Below are 19422 nucleotides of genomic sequence, written 5' to 3' on the forward strand. Positions count from 1 at the left end.
ACAGCACGGCGAGGTTCCAGTCTTCCCGTTGCTTCTGGCCACTCTAGATCGGTAGAGTTTTGGGATGTGGGGGAAGCAGATGTTTAGATCGTTAACTTGGTATCGATCTCTGCCAGACTCCCCCCCTTTATATGGCACAGCGCAACAGGGGACCAAAACCATCGAGTTGGTTTTGGCACCCCCGATCAGGGTGCGTTTGTTACATACGAGAACAAGTCACGTACAGATCAAGCCCTGGACGTTGGTCCAGTGGGCCCATCCCTTTAACGTTAAGTTTTGACTTTTCTCTGTTAACTGAAAATGACTGTCGAACCTGACAGATCAACCAACATTCTCCCCCTTGATCGTTAGGTTTAACATCATTTGCCCATTCTCCATCGGAATAATAAACCAAAGTGAGGTGTTACAACAACCAATGAAATGCTATTGAACCTCAACACTTATGGCATACCAGCCTATCTTGAAATGGATAACATAATACTTATTGGGAGTGGTTCTTATTATGGTCCCTTTATTCCAGAATCATAAGGCTTCCAGTAATCCCATGCCGGCAACATGCTCACGAAAAATTCTGGGTGGTAAGCCTTTCGTTAGCGGATCCGCAAGCATACGAGTCGTACTTATATGCTTAACATTAGTTGTTTGATCCTGGATCCTATGCATCACAACATGATACTTAATGTCAATGTGTTTGGCAGCATCACTTGACTTGTTGTTATTCGCATAGAAAACTGCGGGTTCATTATCGCAGTACAATAGAAGTGGTTTTGAAATGCTGTCGACCACTTTAAGTCCGGAATGAAATTCTTTAGCCATACGGCCTGCCCAAAGTGGCCTCATAACATGCTATAAACTCGCTTGCATCGTAGATGAAGCAACTATAGTTTGTTTGGAGCTTTTCCACGATATAGCTCCTCCAAAGCAAGTGTGAATACATAACTTTGACGTGGATTTCTTACTATCCACACAACCGGCATGATCAGAATCTGAATAACCAACAACTTGTAGGTTATCAGACCTTCTGTACGTAAGCATGTACCCTTTTGTCTCTTGCATATAACGCAAGACTTTCTTTGCGGCCTTCCAGTGGTCTAGTCCTGGATTTGATTGGAATCTGCCAAGCATCCCGGTTATAAAAGCCAAGTCAGGGCGTGTACAAACTTGTGCATACATGATGCTTCCGACAACTGAAGCATAAGGAACCGACTTCATCTGATCAGTTTCAATTTGGTTCCTCGGACATTGAAATGTCCCAAACTTATCGCCCTTGACTACTGGGCAGGTGAGCCAGAGCACTTATGCATATTGAATTTCTTTAGTACTCGCTCAAAGTATGCCTTTTGTGATAGTCCCAACACACCTTTAGACCTATCTCGATGAATCTCAATGCCGAGGACATATGAAGCTTCACCGAGATCTTTCATATCAAAATTGGAAGACAGAAAATTCTTGGTCTCGTGCAGCATATCCTTATCACTGCAGGCCAATAATATGTCATCCACATACAGGACTAATATTGCGAACCTACTGCCCTTAAACTTAACATAAATGCAGTTGTCCTTAACATTTTCAGTAAAACCAAAAGTTCTAATAATCTTATCGAACTTGAGGTACCACTGTCTTGAAGCTTGCTTCAAGCCATAGATGGATTTCTTCAGACGACATGCTAAATGTTCCTTTCATTCCACAACAAAACCTTCCGGCTGAGTCATGTACACATCTTCATCAAGGTCGCCATTTAGAAATGCCGTCTTAACGTCCATTTGATGCAATTCTAGGTCGAAATGAGCTACCAGAGCCATGACAATCCTAAAAGAATCTTTAGATGACACGGGAGAGAAAGTCTCATTATAATCGATTCCTTCTCTCTGTGTGAAACCTTTTGCCACAAGTCTAGCTTTGAACCTTTCGATGTTCCCTTTGGGGTCGTACTTAGTTTTGTAGATCCATTTGCAACCTACTCTTTTGGCACCATTAGGAACTTCTACTAAGTCCCAAACATCATTTGAGCTCATAGATTTCAACTCGTCTTCCATGGCGATTTGCCACTTAGACGAATTCAAACTCTTAATGGCCTCCTTGTATGAGGTTGGATCCTCCACCTTTCCTATATCATCTACATCCTCACTCATGTAGGTGATATAATTATCTGAGATGGCTTTTCTTCTTTCTCGATGTGATCTTCTCACAGGCGATGGTGGTGGAGGGGCATTATTATTATGAGGATCTTCTTCATTATCCGACTGGTGATTTTCTTCACCTTCTGGATTTGCGTTATCATTAGTTTCATGATCGCCATCAGGTTGAGGACCAGAACTGTGAGGTTCAGTCTCAACATTAGAAGTGATTCTCCTCTGCATTGGTAGAACTACCTTTTGGATGATCGGGGATGGAGCACACACCCGCTTTTCCTCAAGATCGATCTTCCTTATTTCATTAACTTCATTATCCTCAAAAAATACCGCTTGCCGGGTCTCCACGTACTTAGTGGTATGACCGGGGCAATAGAAACGATATCCCTTTCCCCTGTGCGGGTATCCGACGAAGAAACAACTAGCCGTTTTTTGGTCTAACTTCTTAAGTTGTGGATTGAAAATTCTAGCTTCAGCAGGACAGCCCCACACACGTAAATAGTTCAAGCTCGGTTTCTTTCCCGTCCACATCTCGTGAGGTGTGTTCGGTGCTGACTTAGTGGGAGCAAGATTTAAAATATGTGCAGCCGTCTTCAATGCCTCCATCCATAGGCTTACCGGCAAACTTGCATGACTGAGCATGCTACGCACCATATCCAAAAGCGTGCGATTGCGGCTCTCAGCCACACCATTTTGTTGAGGTTCACCAGGCATTGAATAATGGGCAACAATTCCATTCTCAGCTAGGAACTTAGCAAAAGGTCCTCGAATTTGCCCATAAGGAGCGTGCCTACCGTAATACTCTCTCCCGCGATCAGATCGTACAACTTTAATTTTTGCATTCAGTTGGTTCTCAACTTCGGCTTTGAACACTTTAAATTTATCCAAAGCTTCCGATCGATCACGTATAGGGTAAATGTACCCATAACGGGAAAAGTCATCTGTGAAGGTGATGAACGAATCAAAACCATCTATAGACTTAACATTAAGAGGTCCGCATATGTCAGTATGTATGAGTTCGAGGACACTCGTGGCTCTTACCGCTCCTTTCTTAATTATTTTTGCATATTTACCTTTGATGCAATCAACACATTTGTCCGCATCAGAGAAGTCTAATGGGAGGAGTACATCATTTTTAATAAGTATTTCCATTCTCCCCCTCGAAATGTGGCCTAAACGACAGTGCCACAATTTCGAAGAAGTGCTAGTTGTAGGATAACGTTGCATAGAAAACAAAAATTTTCCTACCGCGAACACGCAATCCAAGCCAAGATGCAATCTAGAAGACGGTAGCAACGAGGGGGTATCGAGTCTCACCCTTGAAGAGATTCCAAAGCCTACAAGATGAGGCTCTTGTTGCTGCGGTAGACGATCACTTGCCGCTTGCAAAAGCGCGTAGAAGATCTTGATCACGATCGGTTCCGGCGCCACGAACGGGCAGCACCTCCGTACTCGGTCACACGTTCGGTTGTTGATGAAGACGACGTCCACCTCCCCGTTCCAGCGGGCAGCGGAAGTAGTAGCTCCTCTTGAATCCGACCGCCCGCCGGGGTGGTGTCGGTGGGGGTGAAGACGTCCGGCGGAGCTTCGCTAAGCTACGCGGGAGATATGGAGGAGAGGGGGGCGGCTAGGGTTTGGGAGGGGGTGGCCGGCCACTTCAAGGGGGGCGGCCAGCTTGTGGTCTTGGGGTGGCCGGCCCCCTCCCTTGGCCCCTCATTATATAGGTGGATCCCCAAGTGTTGGTGTCCAAGTCTTCGAATAAGACCCGAACCAAAACCTTCCATAAGAGGGGAAACCTAGCCCAACTAGGACTCCCACCAAAAGGTGGGATTTCCACCTCCCATGTGGGGGGGTGGCCGGCCCCCTATGGAGGAGTCCACTTGGGACTCCTCCCCATCTAGGGTTGGCCGGCCATGGAGGTGGAGTCCCATGTGGACTCCACCTTCCTTGGTGGTTTCTTCCGGACTTTTCTAGAACCTTCTAGAACCTTCCATAGAACCTTCCGCGACATTTTATTTCACATAAAATGACATCCTATATATGAATCTTATTCTCAGGACCATTCCCTAACTCCTCGTGATGTCCGGGATCTCATCCGGGACTCCGAACAAATATTCGAACTCCATTCCATATTCAAGTACTACCATTTCAACATCCAACTTTAAGTGTGTCACCCTACGGTTCGTGAACTATGCGGACATGGTTGAGTACTCACTCCGACCAATAACCAATAGCGGGATCTGGAGATCCATAATGGCTCCCACATATTCAACGATGACTTTAGTGATCGAATGAACCATTCACATACATTACCAATTCCCTTTGTCTCGCGATATTTTACTTGTCTGAGGTTTGATCTTCGGTATCACTCTATACCTTGTTCAACCTCGTCTCTGACAAGGACTCTGTACTCGTACCGAGGTATGTGGTCTCTTATGAACTCATTCATATGCGTGCAAGACATTATACGCCATTCCACCGAGAGGGCCCAGAGTATATCTATCCGTCATCGGGATGGACAAATCCCATCGTTGATCCATATGCCTCAACTCATACTTTCCGGATACTTAATCCCACCTTTATAGCCACCCATTTACGCAGTGGTGTTTGGTGTAATCAAAGTACCTTTCCGGTATAAGTGATTTACATGATCTCATGGTCATAAGGACTAGGTAACTATGTATCGAAAGCTTATAGCAAATAACTTAATGACGAGATCTTATGCTACGCTTAATTTGGGTGTGTCCATTACATCATTCATATAATGATATAACCTTGTTATTAATAACATCCAATGTTCATGATTATGAAACTAATCATCCATTAATCAACAAGCTAGTTTAATAGGCATACTAGGGACTTCTTGTTTGTCTACATATCACACATGTACTAATGTTTCGGTTAATACAATTCTAGCATGATATATAAACATTTATCATAAACATAAAGATATAAATAATAACCACTTTATTATTGCCTCTAGGGCATATCTCCTTCAGTCTCCCACTTGCACTAGAGTCAATAATCTAGATTACATCGTAATATACCTAACACCCATGGCATTCTGGTGTTCGTCATGCTTTGCTCTAGGGAGAGCTTTAGTCAACGGATCTGCTACATTCAGATCAGTATGTACTTTGCAAATCTTTACTTCTCCATCTTCGATGTACTCGCGAATCGAGTGGTAACGCAGCTTGATATGCTTCAGCCTCTTGTGTGACCTTGGCTCTTGTGCATTGGCGATGGCACCCATGTTATCACAAATGATTAATGGGTCCAATGCACTAGGAACCACACCGAGCTCTACAATGAACCTCTTCATCCATACCGCTTCCGATGAAGCCTCGGAAGCCGCTATGTACTCGATTCCGTTGAAGACTTCGCCACCGTGCAATCGCTTCGAGCTTGCCCAGCTTATCGCAGCACCATTCAATATAAACACGTACCTGCATTGTGACTTAGAGTCATCAGGATCAGTGTTCCAACTTGCATCGGTGTAACCGTTTACAACGAGCTCTTGGTCACCTCCATAACAAAGAAACATATCCTTAGTTCTTTTCAAGTACTTCAGGATATTCTTGACCGCTGTCCAGTGTTCCATTCCTGGATCACTTTGATATCTGCTAGTCAAACTAACAGCATGTGCTATATCCGGTCTAGTACATAGCATGGCATACATGATAGATCCTATTGCCGAGGCATAGGGGATATTACTCATCCTTTCTCTTTCTTCTGCCGTAGCCGGTCCTTGAGTCTTACTCAATACCTTGCCTGGTAACATAGGTAAGAACCCTTTCTTACTTTCGTCCATTCTAAACTTCTTTAGAATCTTGTCCAGATATGTACTCTGTGATAGCCCTATTAGGCGTCTTGATCTATCTCTATAAATCTTGATGCCTAATATATATGATGCTTCACCAAGGTCTTTCATTGAAAAACTATTATTCAAATAACCTTTAACACTGCTTAATAGTTCTATATCATTCCCAATCAATAATATGTCATCTACATATAATATCAGGAATGCTACAGAGCTCCCACTCACTTTCTTGTAAATACAGGCCTCTCCATGACACTGTATAAACCCGAAGTCTTTGATCACCTTATCAAAACGTCGGTTCCAACTTCTTGATGCTTGCTTCAGTCCATAGATTGAACGCTGAAGTTTGCATACTTTGTCAAGCATTTTTAGGATCGACAAAACCTTTGGGTTGTACCATATACAACTCTTCCTCAATGTCTCCATTAAGGAACGCCGTTTTGATATCCATCTGCCAAATCTCATAATCGAAAAATGCAGCTATTGCTAACAAAATCCTCACAGATTTTAGCTTCGCTACGGGTGAGAAAGTCTCATCGTAGTCAACTCCTTGAATTTGTCGGAAACCCTTTGCGACAAGTCGAGCTTTATAGACAGTAATATTACCATCAGCATCTGTTTTTCTCTTGAAGATCCATTTATTCTCAACAGCCTTTCGGCTATCAGGTAAGTCTACCAAAGTCCATACTTTGTTATCATACATGGATCCCATTTCGGATTTCATGGCTTCTTGCCATTTGTTGGAATCTGGGCTCATCATCGCTTCTTCATACGTCGCAGGGTCCTCATCATTGTTATCCACAATCATGACATTTAGACAAGGATCATACCAATCCGGCGTGGCACGTTCCCGTGTCGATCTGCGAGGTTCGGTAGTTTCCTCGTTCGAAGTTTCATGATCATTATCATTAGCTTCCTCTCGTTGCCGGTGTAGGCGGTACAGTACAACTTCCGATCGCGCTACTACGATCAACGAGTATAGATTCATCAATCTCATCGAGTTCTACTTTTCTTCCAGTCACTTCTTTAGTGAGAAATTCTTTCTCAAGAAAGGTTCCGTTCTTAGCAACAAAGATTTTGCCTTCGGATCTGTGATAGAAAGTGTACCCTATAGTTTCCTTAGGGTATCCTATGAAGACGCATTTCTCCGCTTTGGGTTCTAGCTTGTCCGGTTGTAACTTCTTTACATAGGCTTCGCAACCCCAAACTTTCAGAACGATGACTTAGGTTTCTTATTAAACCATAATTCATACGGTGTCATTTCTACGGATTTTGATGGTGCTCTATTTAAAGTGAATGCGGCTGTCTCTAATGCATAACTCCAAAATGATAACGGCAAATCAGTAAGAGACATCATACTACGAACCATATCTAAGAGAGTTCGATTACGACGTTCGGACACACCGTTTCGTTGAGGTGTTCCCGGCGGTGTCAATTGTGAAAGTATTCCGCATTTCTTTAAATGCATGCCAAACTCATAACTCAGATATTCACCTCCACGATCAGATCGTAGAAATTTGATCTTCTTGTTACGTTGATTTTCTACTTCACTTTGAAATTCCTTAAACTTCTCGAAAGTTTCGGATTTATGTTTCATGAAATAGATATACCCATATCTACTCAGATCATACGTGAAGGTTAGAACATAACGATAACCACCGCGCGATGCTACACTCATTGGTCCACATACATCGGTATGTATGATTTCCAATAAGTCTGTAGCTCGCTCCATCATACCAGAAAATGGAGTCTTTGTCATTTTTCCCATTAGACATGCTTCGCATCTATCAAGTGACTCAAAGTCAAGTGATTCAAGTAATCCATCAAGATGGAGTTTCTTCATGCGTTTCACTCCAATATGACCAAGACGACAGGTGCCACATATAAGTAGAATTATCATTCAATTTAATTCGCTTAGCATCAATGTTATGTATATGCGTATCACTACTATCGAGGTCTAACGTAAATAAGCCATTCTTTTGTGGTGCTCGACCATAAAAGATATTATTCATAAAAATAGAACAACCATTATTCTCAGACTTGAATGAATAACCGTCTTGCATTAAACAAGATCCAGATATAATGTTCATGCTCAACGCGGGTACAAAATAACAATTATTTAGGCTTAAAACTAATCCCGAAGGTAGATGTATAGGAAGTGTGCCGACAGCGATCACATCGACTTTGGATCCATTTCCAACGCGCATCGTCACTTCATCTTTCGGTAGTCTTCGTTTATTCTTTAGTTCCTGTTTGAGTTACGAGATATGAGCAACCGAACCAAGATCAAATACCCGTGTACTAGTACGAGAACCAGTGAGATAAACATCTATAACATGTATATCGGATATACCTTCTTTCTTCTTCTTGACAAGGCCGCTCTTCGGATCAGCCGGATACTTGGAGCAATTACGCTTCCAGTTGTCCCTTCTCCTTGCGTAATAGCACTCAGCATCGGCTTAGGGCCGTTCTTAGGTTTCATAGGAGGCGTGGCAGCTTTCTTGCCACCCTTCTTGAATTTTCCCTTAGACTAGCCCTTGTTTCTTGAAACCGGTGGTCTTGTTGACCATCAACACTTGGTGCTCTTTCTTGATCTCAATCTCAAAGAGCTTTTAGCATGCCAAAGAGTTCGAGTAACTCCTTGTTCATGTTCTGCATATTATAGTTCATCACAAAGTTCTTGTAACTTGGTGGCAGTGATTGAAGGACACGATTAATCCCCATCGTTAGGAATCACTATTCCCAAGTCACCGAGTTTCTTCGCATGCCCGGTCATGGCGAGCATGTGCTCACTAACGGAGCTGCCTTCTTCCATCATACAAATGAAGAAATGTTTTGATGCTTCATAGCATTCCACGGCCGCATGAGTCTCGAATATAGCTTTCAGCTCATTCATCAACTCATGAGGATCGTGGTGCTCAAAACGTTTTTGAAGATCGGATTCCGCATCGCACAGGATGGCACACTGAAGGTGAGAGTACCGAGTTTTCCGAGTCGCGGAAACAGCTTTTACTTCATCGGAGTCATCTTCTGCCGGAGGGTCACCTAGCGGTGCATCAAGCACCAAGTGCAGATTTCCGCCAGGGAGGACGATCCTCACATGTCGGAACCGGTCGGTGAAGTTGCTACCGTTGCTCTTAAGTTTCTCTTTCTCTAGGAACCGATTAAAATTGATTGGGGACGCCATCTCTACAACATATATTTGCAATAGTTTAGACTAAGTTTATGACAAATTGAGTTCAAATTTTAATTCAACATAATTAAAAATCTAGGTGAACTCCCACTCAAAACAATATCCCTCGCATTGTCTTAGTGATCACACGAACCAAATCCACCGCACCTAAGCCCGATCATCACGAGAAAAGGTGTGACTTCAATGGCGAACACTCAAAGTGTTCATCATATCAACCATATGATTCATGCTCTACCTTTCGGTATCACGTGTTCCGAGACCATGTCTCGTACATGCTAGGCTCGTCAAGGCCACCTTAGTATCCGCATGTGCAAAGCTGTCTTGCACCCGTTGTATGCACTTGTTGATTCTATCACACCCGATCATCACGAGATGCTTCGAAACGACAAGTCTTGGCAACGGTGCTACTAAGGATGAACACTTTATTATCTTGAGATTTTAGTGAGGGATCATCTTATAATGCTACCGTCGCGATCTAAGCAAAATAAGATGCATAAAAAGGATTAACATCACATGCAAGTTCGTATGTGATATGATATGGCCCTTTTGTCTTTGCGCCTTTGATCTTCATCTCCAAAGCACGGACATGATCTCCATCATCTTCGGGCATGATCTCCATCATCGTCGGCGTAGCGTCAAGGTCAATGGCGCCGTCTTCATGATTGTCCTCCATGTAGCAACTATTACAACTACTTTGAAATACTACTCAACATGAAATTTAAAGACAACCATAAGGCTCCTGCCGGTTGCCACAATACAATAATGATCATCTCATACATATTCATCATCACATTATGGCCATATCACATCACCAAACCCTGCAAAAACAAGTTAGACGTCTCTAATTTGGTTTGCATATTTTACGTGGTTTAGGGTTTTCGAGAGAGATCTAATCTACCTACGAACATGAACCACAACGTTGATACTAATGTTTTCAATAGAAGAGTAAATTGAATCTTTACTATAGTAGGAGAGACAGACACCCGCAAAGCCTCTTATGCAATACAAGTTGCATGTCGAACGAGGAACAAGTCTCATGAACGCGGTCATGTAAAGTTAGTCCGAGCCGCTTCATCCCACTATGCCATAAAGATGCAAAGTACTCAAACTAAAGATAACAAGAGCATCAACGCCCACAAACCATTGTGTTCTACTCGTGCAACCATCTATGCATAGACACGGCTCGATACCACTTTGTAGGATAACGTTGCATAGAAAACAAAAATTTTCCTACCGCGAACACGCAATCCAAGCCAAGATGCAATCTAGAAGACGGTAGCAACGAGGGGGTATCGAGTCTCACCCTTGAAGAGATTCCAAAGCCTACAAGATGAGGCTCTTGTTGCTGCGGTAGACGATCACTTGCCGCTTGCAAAAGCGCGTAGAAGATCTTGATCACGATCGGTTCCGGCGCCACGAACGGGCAGCACCTCCGTACTCGGTCACACGTTCGGTTGTTGATGAAGACGACGTCCACCTCCCGTTCCAGCGGGCAGCGGAAGTAGTAGCTCCTCTTGAATCCGACAGCACGACGGCGTGGTGTCGGTGGCGGTGAAGAAGTCCGGCGGAGCTTCGCTAAGCTACGCGGGAGATATGGAGGAGAGGGGGGCGGCTAGGGTTTGGGAGGGGGTGGCCGGCCACTTCAAGGGGGGCGGCCAGCTTGTGGTCTTGGGGTGGCCGGCCCCCTCCCTTGGCCCCTCATTATATAGGTGGATCCCCAAGTGTTGGTGTCCAAGTCTTCGAATAAGACCCGAACCAAAACCTTCCATAAGAGGGGAAACCTAGCCCAACTAGGACTCCCACCAAAAGGTGGGATTTCCACCTCCCATGTGGGGGGGTGGCCGGCCCCCTATGGAGGAGTCCACTTGGGACTCCTCCCCATCTAGGGTTGGCCGGCCATGGAGGTGGAGTCCCATGTGGACTCCACCTTCCTTGGTGGTTTCTTCCGGACTTTTCTAGAACCTTCTAGAACCTTCCATAGAACCTTCCGCGACATTTTATTTCACATAAAATGACATCCTATATATGAATCTTATTCTCCGGACCATTCCGGAACTCCTCGTGATGTCCGGGATCTCATCCGGGACTCCGAACAAATATTCGAACTCCATTCCATATTCAAGTACTACCATTTCAACATTCAACTTTAAGTGTGTCACCCTACGGTTCGTGAACTATGCGGACATGGTTGAGTACTCACTCCGACCAATAACCAATAGCGGGATCTGGAGATCCATAATGGCTCCCACATATTCAACGATGACTTTAGTGATCGAATGAACCATTCACATACATTACCAATTCCCTTTGTCTCGCGATATTTTACTTGTCCGAGGTTTGATCTTCGGTATCACTCTATACCTTGTTCAACCTCGTCTCCTGACAAGTACTCTTTACTCGTACCGTGGTATGTGGTCTCTTATGAACTCATTCATATGCTTGCAAGACATTAGACGACATTCCACCGAGAGGGCCCAGAGTATATCTATCCGTCATCGGGATGGACAAATCCCACTGTTGATCCATATGCCTCAACTCATACTTTCCGGATACTTAATCCCACCTTTATAGCCACCCATTTACGCAGTGGTGTTTGGTGTAATCAAAGTACCTTTCCGGTATAAGTGATTTACATGATCTCATGGTCATAAGGACTAGGTAACTATGTATCGAAAGCTTATAGCAAATAACTTAATGACGAGATCTTATGCTACGCTTAATTTGGGTGTGTCCATTACATCATTCATATAATGATATAACCTTGTTATTAATAACATCCAATGTTCATGATTATGAAACTAATCATCCATTAATCAACAAGCTAGTTTAATAGGCATACTAGGGACTTCTTGTTTGTCTACATATCACACATGTACTAATGTTTCGGTTAATACAATTCTAGCATGATATATAAACATTTATCATAAACATAAAGATATAAATAATAACCACTTTATTATTGCCTCTAGGGCATATCTCCTTCACTAGTACCCTTCCATTTCTTCTCAACATTTGAATACTCACATGCAAAACATAATCATTCATAGATAACATATATAGTTTGCCTCGTCTGACACCGAGGCCAACATCATTATTACAATAATTTAAAACAAATTGTTTGTTACCAAACTTGCACTCAAACATGTTATCATCGAGACAAGAAACTGAAATCAAATTCCTACTTAAAGTAGGTACATAAAGAACATTATTTAAATGAAGGTGAAAGCCGGTGTGGAGCTCCAAGGTGAGTGACCCAACAGCTTCAACATCAACTTCAACTCCATTTGCAACTCTAAGTCGTCTTGCCCCGCTTGTTATGGTTTGGATCAAATTTAATCCATGCATAGAATTAGCAACGTGAGCAGCTGCACCTGAATCAATCCACCATGATGTACAAGAGAAATCAGTATATAACATTTCATCAACAAAAGTGATTTCATCTGTACCTTTCTTCATCATCCACTTGAGGTATTCATGACAGTCCTTCCTATAATGGCCTTCCTTCTTACAAAAGAAACACACATTATCAGTAGGCGCTGAAGATTGTCCATTATCCTTTTCCTTTTCCTTTCCTTTAAACTTTGGCATTTCCTTCTTGAAGGTTTTCTTTGGCGATTTTGAAGGGCCTGACCCGTCATGCTTTCTCTTTGAGGAGACAACATGAAAAGCCTGATCCTTGTTCTGCCTTATCATTCGTTCTTCTTCCTGGACAATCCGAGGGGATATCTCAGCAAGTGTCCACTTCTCCTTCATGGAATTGTAGTTGATCTTGAACTGATCGAACTCTTCAGGGAGGGACTCCAAGATCATGATGATAAGGAGGTTGTCACTGAGCTCACACTTTAGGTGCTTCAGTTTATTTGAAGCATTTATCATTCTCAGTATGTGTCCCCTAACATCACCATCATTTTTATACTTGCCAAGTAGCTTGTGAAAAAGCTCATGAGCATAAACCTTTTTAGAGCCTTTGAATTGCTCCACCAAGGCTTCCATAAATTCCTTAGCAGTATCTTTCTTGGGGAGAGCCCCAATAATCTCAGGTGAAATGGAAGAATTCATCACGAGCATTGCAACGTGATTGGATTTGTCCCACTTCTCCATCTTAAGTTTTCTTTAGTTCATCATACCCCGTAGCACCAACAACTGGCGCCACGGGCTTATCCTCCCTTAAGGCATAATCAAACTCGTTGAAAGCCAAACATAGCTCAATGGAGTTCTTCCAACGAGGAAAGTTGCTGCCGGTCAACTGCTCGACAGCATCATAACGCATCGCAGCGGAAGCTGAAATTTGACATGGACATTCATTAGTAAAATTGCATGCATATAAAATAAACATGCCATAAATTTCTTATTCTATGTCAAACACCGTTGGGAAGAAATGACATGAATTAGAACAACATTAGGGAGTTGACTTGCAGAAATAATACAACGTTGGTCAGAATTATTTTTGCAGTCATGACATTCTCAAAATAAACATCAACTTTAAATCATTTAAGGAACAACATATGTGATGCTTAATTTGATAATTCAACATTAAAAACATATTAAATATTCTAGACAAGAAAATCCCGTTGGTTCATTTCTTTCCGGAACAATAACATATTTTCTGATCATATTTTATAGGGAATTATTTTCTGTTTTTTTACAGTGCATAAAACATTAGTTAACTAACATAAAAGGGCACTGAAAAGAAAAACAGAAAACATAAGTAAAACAGAGAAAATTCGCCAGCCCAGAAAATACTGGACCGTCGACAACCTGGGCCGAAGCCCAGTCTCTGATTCAGCCCAGAAGGACCCCGGCCTGTTAACCTTGCCCGGGTCGATCCGGACCGTCCATGCGATCGGACGGCCGAGATTGATCGCGGCCAGAACAAAATCCCCGCACCCGACGGAAACCCTAACCCTAAAAAACTGGCTCCCCCAAAATTCCCGCACCCGACGGAGACGCGGCCACGCCTGGCGGCGCGAGGCGACCAAGCCCGGCGGCGCGCGGGGCGACCACGCCCGATGGCGCGCGGGGCGACCACGCCCGAGGCGCCCACCGGCGGCGCGAGGCGCGCGTTGGCTACCACGCCCGGCGAGGCGCGCGAGACCGCGCGTTCCCCTCCCCTGCTTCATTCCGGCGCGGTGGCTGCGCTCGCCGGAGCAGCGTGCGACGGACCATGTCCGGCCCGCTCCTCCGTCGAGCGTGGCTACTGGTGCCGTCTCCTTGAGGGTCGGCGAGGGGGTGGTGCTGACCGGCGAGGCCGGCAGCCGTTAGGTGACGACAGGGGTAGGCGGCGCGACGGCCACCCGCGTGTGCGTCCATTCCGCGTCTCGCGACGCGTCTACCCGCACGCTCCTCCGTCGGGAGGAAACGGCGGCGCGGGATCTCTGCCCTCGCCGGAGCAGCGGCTGCTCCGACGGCCCCCGGAGGGATAGGCAGCGACCCGGCGGCGTAAGGTGAGGTTCTCATCCTCCAAATTGAGCCAAAATTCATATTTAGGGTTCATAATTGCTTGCAGATGGTTCTAATTCGATACAAAAATAACCGATCTGAGAGCTAGACATTCATAACAGGGGCTAATCCAAAGCTAAACATTAACATAATTGCCTAAAACATGATCTTAATCACAACTAGGGTTCTAGTGCTAGCAACAGAAGGCTCTGATACCATTGTTAGGCCTAAAATTGCATGAGTAGCACAAGATCGCAAAAGCAGACACTAGAACACCTAATGATCATAACAGAGAGAGTAGATGTGTTGCATTACTGGGCACTGACGATCTCATCGACGCCTGCGTGAGGCAGGCTTGGTGTGGCGGTGTTGATGATGAACTTGTGGTCGATGACGATCTGGAGATCCTCCTGATCCCCTCCGGGCGCCACTCGTATCGCCCGGCACAAAGACGGCGAGGTTCCAGTCTTCCCGTTGCTTCTGGCCACTCTAGATCGGTAGAGTTTTGGGATGTGGGGGAAGCATATGTTTAGATCGTTAACTTGGTATCGATCTCTGCCAGACTCCCCCCCTTTATATGGCACAGCGCAACAGGGGACCAAAACCATCGAGTTGGTTTTGGCACCCCCGATCAGGGTGCGTTTGTTACATACGAGAACAAGTCACGTACAGATCAAGCTCTGGACGTTGGTCCAGTGGGCCCATCCATTTAACGTTAAGTTTTGACTTTTCTCTGTTAACTGAAAATGACTGTCGAACCTGACAGATCAACCAACAAAGGCCCCTTTTTAGGGAGGTACAAAGCGTGCTTTGCTTCATGAACTGCTCTACTCCAGACGAACCAGGTGCTGGAGCCTATCCATCCAGAGACCAGAGTTCCAAATCTGCGACAATGTGGCTTGCCCAGGTGCGCGTGACTCAGCATTGAGAAAGATGGTGTAGCAGTGACTAGGATTTCCGGCGGGCGGCGGGCCATTTACCTTTTTGAAGCCTGTGAGTGACTGAACATTAAGTCAAGGCCGCATTTTAGGGAGGTACAAAGCGTGCTTTGCTTCATGAAGTGCTCTATTCCAGATGAACCAGGTGCTGGAGCCTATCTAGCAGAGTTCCAAATCTGCAAAAATGTGGCTTGCCCAGTTGCGCGTGACTCGGCAGGGAGAAAGATTGCAACGTGAAACTGAGATCATCCCGTTACGTCGACCGACTAGCGCAACATCGGGTAGCTTAGCCTAGCACACAGGAACGTAAAACAGGGGACCCCCTGCTGCAATAACTCTGACATTTATGTCCACGAGCGATCGCTCCAGCATTTTGCGGCAGCAATGAAAACCAGGCCGGCCCCCTCCCATGCATTTGTGGCAACACAGGAGAGCAGAGGAAACTCGATTCCATCGTGGATCTGCGAGAGGAGAGCCAAGAAAATATCTGCAAGTACGGTTGGTGGGTCGGCCTGCACGCGAGAGACACGAAACAGATCGGCGTAAATCTCCGGCGGCCCCGCCGCTGCTGGTCCGAGCGGAAACAGGGGACGACGGACGGCGGGACGGGTGGTTGAGCGGAGCCAGTGGGAGCAGAGGATGAACGAGGTTTTTAATGGAGGAGAGGGCTCCGTCGCTTCATGGCATCTCGAGCGGGTTGAGGGAAACATAGTGTGCATGTCCGTTTTTGTTCACGCGGATAGGAGAACAAGGAAAACCTAGCCGAACGACACGAACTCATTTCAAATCTAATTTTAGGTTAGAAATGTGTGGGCGCGGATACGTCGTGGATCGCATGTGTGTCTTCCCTCTTCGGCTCCGGGCCTGCTGGCAGCGACCAAATGGCCGCTTGACCTCCCACGCGCTAGCCCTTTTGTGCTGCTATCATTGGTCTCGTTTCGCATTCTACGCCACCATTAAGGGCACACATTTGGGGTGTTGCACCGACCCACGTCCCTATAAAGGCAAAACGGCGTGCCTACACTCATCCACACCACTCACACCATTGCCACTCTCGTCCCCCTGTCCCCAGACCACCGGCAGCGCCCGCCTCGAGAGGACTATGAGCTAGTTATGGAAGAAGACGAATAACGATAGCGAGGACAAGTCCACGCGGCTCAAGCCAAAGCACGCTCGCGTCAACATTACAGTGGACGTGGCGTGGGCGTTGTACCGGAACATGACGTGTGCGGGGTGGGACGATGTCCACCTTCCCGTCGGCTAGCACCACAACGCGTAGAGGGTGCTAGTGCCGCGCCAAGGGCGGTCACGGCGCTACAAAATAAGGCGACGTCGGGTGCTCCTGCATCTAGATCTGCTGGAGGACCCTGCCTACGGCCTCAATTGTCCTCCGTGGGACACGTACGACAATTGGGAGTAGGATCCGCGGCGTCGCACTGGGTTCCTCAGCAATGACGAGCTCAACTACGGTGTCGCCCCGGGCGTGATCGTGAAGAAGGAGGAGGAGGAGCCACCACCATTCAGGAGGGAGCTCTTCATGGGAGAAGACATCGCGGACGAGGAGTTCCGGGACGACACCGATGACTACCTCGGCCCCCTCCCTAGGAGGTTGAGCAGGCCAAGGCCCCTAACATGGAGGACCAACTGCGCGTCATACCACCCGATGTGGACGAGGAGGAAGCTCTCCGCCTAGCCATCATTGTGCCAAGGAAGCATGAGACGAACGAGTGGCAGGGCCTCGCCGTGCAGTTGCTCAAGTCGACACTCGCGGAGCAGGGGACCCCACAACGCCAGTCTGGAGCTGCACCGCCACCACCTTCATCGTCACCGCCACCACCAGCACCGGTACCACAGCCCCCTCCAAGGTTGTTGTGGGGCCAGTGATCCACGCCCGCCCCTCCGGCGCCACCAATGGTCACGTGGCCATGGCCAGCACCAGAATTTTTGTTTTGCCTCAAAAAAACTATGGTGCTAGCCATGGCCAACAGTAGAGTTCGTCGACCTAACCAATGAGGAAGACGAGGAGAACTAGATAGGCCTAGGGCTTCTGCCTAGTTATCTTTTTATTTTTGTTTTGTGCTATGTAAATTCGGTTTGCAATATATAAATGGTATTAAAATATACTTCGGGCAAACAGACAATGAGGCGAGATAGGGAAGACACCAAATCTCAACCAACGCGGTGGTTCCAACTCAGTGCGTAGCAATTTTCCGTAACTATTTCCCGTAACTCTAGCATTTTCGGGCGAGATAGTCAGTTTTTGTAGAAGCGAACCGATCCAAGCTCATCAAAACGGACATTTTTTTGATATACGAAATAGAAAATGTCTTCGCATGATTGGGCCAAGGATAACGTTCGCCTCCAATACAAGGCTGCCGGGGCCTGTCGTCCTGGACTGGCCAGACACCCCATGTGTGTGCCCACTGCTCTGATCTGCGCTGCTCGGCCTGGGAGAACACAATCATTTGCCACTACGGGAGCGGACACGTACTGCGTCAGCACATTTTCCATTCAGACCGTGGCAAACAGAAGGAAGATGAAATGACCAGACAACAGTGGATGCAGCGCCGCTGGGCGATTTGCACAGAAATAACCCAAAAGTGAAAGAAAAGCACAGACTGACCCTCCGGCGAAACTATTTCACCCATCTAACCATTTTGTGTGGCGTCCCGCACATCGGCGCCACACATGCCTGTGTGGCGCCCCTCCTGCCGGCGCCACACACCCAGCCGACGTGGCGCCCTCGACGCTGCGCTGGCGCGCCGATCCGACGTGGCAGCTTGTGTGGCGCCCCTCCCATCGGCGCCACACATGCACTTGTAATTGCCCACAACATACTGTAAGACAAAGCGTCTGGGACTTAGCCGTTTTGAGGAGGCTGTTTGTGTGGCGCCGATGCCACGGGCGCCACAGAGTGAGGTGTGGCGCCAATGCCACCGACGCCACACAAACAGCCTCCTCAAAACGGCTAAGTCCCAGACTTCCGGAGCCCCTGGATGTGTTGGACATATAAGTTGCATCGTGTGGCGCCGATGCCATGGGCGCCACACTGTGAGGTGTGGCGCCGGCCTGAGGGGCGCCACACGTTGACTTGTGTTAAATACATGAAAATTCTTGCCTTAATTAAACAGTTTTCAACAGAACAATAGTAATTTCATACACATAGAACATACACATAGCACACATCATAGATCACATCTTAGCACATAGATTCAAACAACACGTAGCAATAGAGACATGGTTCGAAATGACATAGGGTTCACAACACGATATTTAAGAAGATAGAGTTCACAACACTAGCAAATGCATCTATCCTCCGCGACGTCCCCTCCTCGAGGGCTGCTTCCGGACGGCCAACCTTTTCGTCCGCTGCCGTGGCTGTTGCTCCTGCTCCTGCTGCTCCTGCTGCTCCTGATGCCCCTGCTCCTCCTCCTCCTCCTCCTCTGAAGATAACGGCTCGTCGTTCCTCATCTTTCTCAAAGTTGATCTCCGCGGCGGCGTCTCATCCTCCTCAATGACAACCTTCTTTCCTCGGTTGACATAATCGTCCTTTTGGATCTCGGACCGCTGCGACAAACATATTATACAAATTTTGAGCGATCACATGCCAATGTAGATGATGTACTAGCTAACGAGAGAATACATTACCACGAAGTTCAGCTCGGAAGCAATAGAAGTCGATCTTCCTCTGCGAGCAAAGGTGTCGTGCTGGCTTTGCGCAAGCTCATTGAACTCGATGGGGTCGTACAAGATGTCGTCATCATACGCGGGTTTCACTAGCTCGATACGCGTGCTTTCATGAAACCATTGGAGATAGTTGTTGAAAGCGGCCAAGTCGTGGGGGACAATCTCCACATCGCCAGCATTCCGTACCGCTTCCAAACAGTGTTGGAACGCTGT

This window comes from Lolium perenne, chromosome 4 (genome assembly GCF_019359855.2).
Source record: "Lolium perenne isolate Kyuss_39 chromosome 4, Kyuss_2.0, whole genome shotgun sequence".
NCBI classification, from domain to species: domain Eukaryota; kingdom Viridiplantae; phylum Streptophyta; class Magnoliopsida; order Poales; family Poaceae; genus Lolium; species Lolium perenne.